Genomic DNA, 4533 nt, shown 5'->3' on the forward strand with positions numbered 1-4533 from the left:
TAGATTAGATCTGGTGTTTCTGAAACTTGCGACGGCTGGAATTGATTTTCGTCGACTCCCCTAGGGTTTCTGAAATATTGGGGTATTTATAGAGCAAAGAGGCAGTGCGGGAGGCCACCGAGGTGGGCATAACCCACCTGGGCACGCTTGGTCCCCCGGACGCACCCTGGTGGGTTGTGCCCCCCTCAGGGCACCCCTCTGGTACTTCTTCGGTCCATCTTGTGTCTTCTAGTACAGAAAAAATCCATAAAAAGTTTCACTGCGTTTGGACTCAGTTTGATATTGATTTCCTGCGATGTAAAAAACAAGCAGAAAACAACTGGCATTGGGCACTATGTCAATAGGTTAGTACCAAAAAATGATATAAAATGATTGTAAAATGATTGTAAAACATCCAAAAATGATAATATAACAGCATGGAACAATCAAAAGTTATAGATACGTTTGGAGACGTATCACCCGTCCAAATTGCAATACATCGACAAGCCAGTATAGTCCTCTGTTGTGCATATATAACTCAAGTCGGATGATGAACGTTTGGGCTAGCTCTGGATGGTGCACAACTGTCCTGTTTATTTACTCTCAGCATATATAAATAAAAAGAATTGGTCGCATCTGGAGACTAGCATGTTGAAAATTGGAGCCGAGGACACCCTACCGTGCTACTGTCATGCAACTTCAGTAGTGCACCTACTTAATTAGTATTGGGCTTGTGAGCACATTATTGGAACGAACACTCATGGATTTTGTTTTAGAGATTCACTACAGAAAAATGGAGTGATAAAGTGAAATGCTTGGTCAACTTAAGAGCTTTCTTGCATGCTCGTGGAGAGATTTTTATGATTATTTTCGGGTGGAATTTGCTCTTACCATTATTGTGTCTACACTGTCTTCAGTAATACAGACAAGGATGGCGCCGGTTAAGCGCCAATACAGTATTGTCATGCCTAGCCCACCTCCGTCGTAATTTGTACATCATGGGTGATCCTTCTTCGCTAAATGTGCTGTGCCTTGTGCATTTATACTACATATATATCCCTGATAATGATATTTAACTAATGGGGCATTTATGCTATTTGTATCCTTACTGCTGCTCTTATCTAATGAGCTTTTCCGTGGTGAGCCTTCAAAGTATCTGAAACCTAACATGCGATGATGCAAAGTTATTTTGATGCTATTTGTGTATTGTTATTCATTTTTCGTCTTTGTCCAGAGGCCCTAGCATAGGCTTCCAACAAAAGAGACTCTTCTTTAGCCCCTTCCGCATTTTTTTAAAAACAACTGGCTGTCATTTGCAAACAACAAGTGGTTCATCGGTGATACCGATGTGGCCACTTTAACACCTTTAAGATTAGATGATTAGACATGAAATTTTAGAAGACACCAAAGGCCCTTTGATGCCAACAAAATCAAATAGGGTGAAAATAGGATCTCCTTGGTGAATACCACGGGTAGGTCTGAACTCCTCTAGCTTTTGTCCATTAAATAATACAGAAAAAAAGGAGAGAAAAGTTTTTTAGGAAAAAAGGGTAACCATCCTCATTACCATGTTGACCTAATCGGAGGAGACATGACGGACGTGGAGTAATTGGTCACGAACTCATATGAGCTCGTTATCTAGGTCGTCGATAAGCCTCTCTGGATCTGGGCTATTTTCCTATACCCGCGCGTGCGGTGCGCCAGAAACTGAGAACTGTAGGTAAATACGTAGGCGGCAGTGGAGGATGGTGGGCCATTGCGACGCGGCAGAGTAGACGGCCGTCAGTCGTCGGGCAGGAGAGCCGTGGATCAGAATCGGCGTTCCCATCTGATCCATGGATCGGAAAGTTTGCTTTTCCGTCTAATGGCTGCAGACCGGAATTGAATGCAGGACCGAGAGTCCTCTCGTCTAGGGCGTGGGTCATTTGGAAGCTGAGGAATGCGGGGATAGAGGGAAGGAGCGCCGGCGGCGAGACACCATGGAGTTTCTGATGCAGCCCATCGGCAGGTATGTGGATCTCTGCTTTCCCGGCGATGCCGTCTCCATATTAGCCTCTGGTTTGGCTGATCCATAGGATTGGTTTTTCCCAAGTTTCAGATCCACTCTGCTTGACGAGGTAGGCATAGTTTGGTGCCGGCTCCTGCGGCTCTGGGGTGGGGGATTTTGAGGTGGCACAGCCGGTGGAGCGCGAGGCGGCGCAGCATCGGAAGGTGGACAGTGCCATAGTGGCGAGGCACAAGTCTTCTTGGGGAAGGAGACGACGGCGGACAGAAGAGAGAGCTCGCTGCTGACATGCGAGCTGTCAACGAGGAAAATGAACCTCCAAGCCCCTGGGTGGAAAAAGAGGTTAGTGATTAGCAACCTGCATTCCATTAGAGATTCAGTCATTTAGGAAATTAAATTAGAAATGACCAAATAAATCATGCATATGCCTCTGCAGGCTGATTCAGAAAATGAAATTAGAGATTCAGAAAATAAAATTAGAAATGGATTTAAAGATTCAGAAAATTCATCTTGTATGTGCCTCTGTTTGCAGGTTGATTGCTGTCTGCAACCAGAAAATTCATGCTATATGTGCCTCTGTTTGCAGGGTGATTGCTCTCTACAGTCAGAAAATTCCTGTGTTTGCAGGTTGTTTGGTCGCTGCATTCAGAGAAGTCATGCTGTATGGTGCCTATGTTTGTAGGCTGATTGCTACCTGCATTTAGAAAATTCATGCTATATGTGATGTGTTTTGGCGGGCTGATTGCTCTCTGTAGTCAGAGAAATTAAAGATTTATGTGCTGCTATTTGCATGCTGTTTGCTCTCCTCATTCATAAAATTCATACTATATGCCTGTCTTTGCAGGTTGATTGCTCAATGCAATCAGAAAACTCATGATGTATGTGACTGTGTGTGCAGGCTGAGGATTGGTGTTGCTGCACCGAGCAAAACACCCTGCCCAAATCGTATAAATGCGTTCGAGAAGGCAGTCAGGTGTTTTGCAAAGAACCCAGCTGAAAATGTGATCACACCGGTTCTTGGTACTACTTTCGACTCTTTGGGCAAGGCGTATGGATTTCACAACTTTTTTTTTGCGAATAGTATGAAGTTTACAACTTGAACTCATGGGAGAAGGGTTTTGGTAGGAAGATGACAGGAAGCTCAGGGAGCAAGAGAAGGATGTCGAGGTTGCGAGGAAGTGTCAGGAGGACACAGAGAGGAACACAATGAAACATTTTGTTGAAATTTGTTGATTATTGGGCATGTGGAAGATGATAGTTGTATGTGTTGGTGCAGCCACAGATGAGGAGATCGCACACGCATCTCGAGATGTTACTGCTAGTGGGCCTGTATATAATGTTGCTCAGGAATCAACCCGGAAGGTGGTGGCATGCCAGGTAAAAATGAGAGAATTTAGAGATATTGCTGCTGGTGAACCTGTACTCATATTGTTCTGGTGTTGCGGATGTAGGTGGTTAGACAAGTTTGGATGATGGTGGCATATTGATCGGAGCTGGCAATTAAACTGCGGTGATAAGTCCAAAAAACAAAATCAAGAAAGAGAATGAAAATATGATTATCGGGGAGTATGACATACCTAGTGACCCAATGTGTGGTTCGCAGGGCGGAATCGCAATACTAGACGTGCCAGTGGTGGTGGGAGCAGCACTGTGAAGCAGTCTCGATGCCGGAAGGGCAATAAGAGAGCAAAAAGAAGAAGGAATACGAGGTGGAGTTAGTTCGGTTCTCTAATATTGTTGAGATGATATGCACATGTCTCAGAGAGCTCAGAAAACAATGGCACAAGCAGTGACGATAGCAACAACGCTAGTGGTGAAGACGTGGGTTATACTGGCCGCGCAAGTAAGGAAACAAATATTTGTGGAAGTACTTTATTTTTGTTTGTTCATGGAACCGTATGTGCTAAACCTTGCATCATCAGGATGTAAAACAGAGCCAACAGCCAAGGGTGCAACCAGATGAATTCGAATAATGATCTCTCCTGAAAGTGTAGTCTGTATTGTTTCGTGTGCTTTCTAGAACTGGTCGGTGCAATCATCATGTTGTAGCTGCTGTGGGCAAAGATTATTGTGATTTAGATACACAGTCTGTGCATGAGTAATGTCTTTCCTGTGAAACAAATTTAATTAAGTGTCAAGTGTTGAGTCCCTAAATTTGTTTGCATGGATGGAATTTGCATTCAAACTTCTGAATGTGTTGCAAAATTGTCCAGTATAACTCACTATGTACAGTGCAAAAAGGATCTGTCTAGATTTGTGAAAAGTTATAGGTTGTCCTCTTGCCTGGCGAGCATGATCACCTGAGATGCAGCAAAAGGTACAGCTGTAGTAAAAAAATGATGACCGCATTTAGGTTTATACATTTATTGCCTCCTTGTACGAGTAGATATCAACTGTACAAGCTACAGAGAGTTCGAATGTTTGAATTTTGAAATACGGGTAGGAGCGCACAACACCCAACTGTAATAAAAGGAGGTTGCCTTGAGGTGAGCTGCAGCTTCAGGCTTGGTCTGGTAGAGAAGTGCAGCACACAGAGGGGAGAAGAGATT

At 43.9% G+C, this 4533-nt stretch overlaps 1 long non-coding RNA gene across 8 annotated transcripts; it reads left to right on the top strand.

Moving 5' to 3' along the window:
• Positions 1-1658: 1658 nt before the first annotated feature.
• On the top strand, positions 1659-4138 carry LOC123130207 (uncharacterized). Of its 8 annotated transcripts, XR_006463767.1 has the most exons (6): positions 1665-1987; positions 2078-2326; positions 2517-2611; positions 2883-3004; positions 3110-3361; positions 3436-4138. It is a non-coding gene; the product is annotated as an uncharacterized lncRNA (long non-coding RNA). The 8 variants fall into 8 exon arrangements; XR_006463768.1 differs by having other exon boundaries at positions 1659-1987; positions 2072-2326; positions 2883-3361; XR_006463761.1 differs by having other exon boundaries at positions 1663-1987; positions 2883-3361.
• Positions 4139-4533: the final 395 nt, after the last annotated feature.

This window comes from Triticum aestivum, chromosome 1B (assembly GCF_018294505.1).
Source record: "Triticum aestivum cultivar Chinese Spring chromosome 1B, IWGSC CS RefSeq v2.1, whole genome shotgun sequence".
Taxonomy (NCBI): Eukaryota; Viridiplantae; Streptophyta; class Magnoliopsida; order Poales; family Poaceae; genus Triticum; species Triticum aestivum.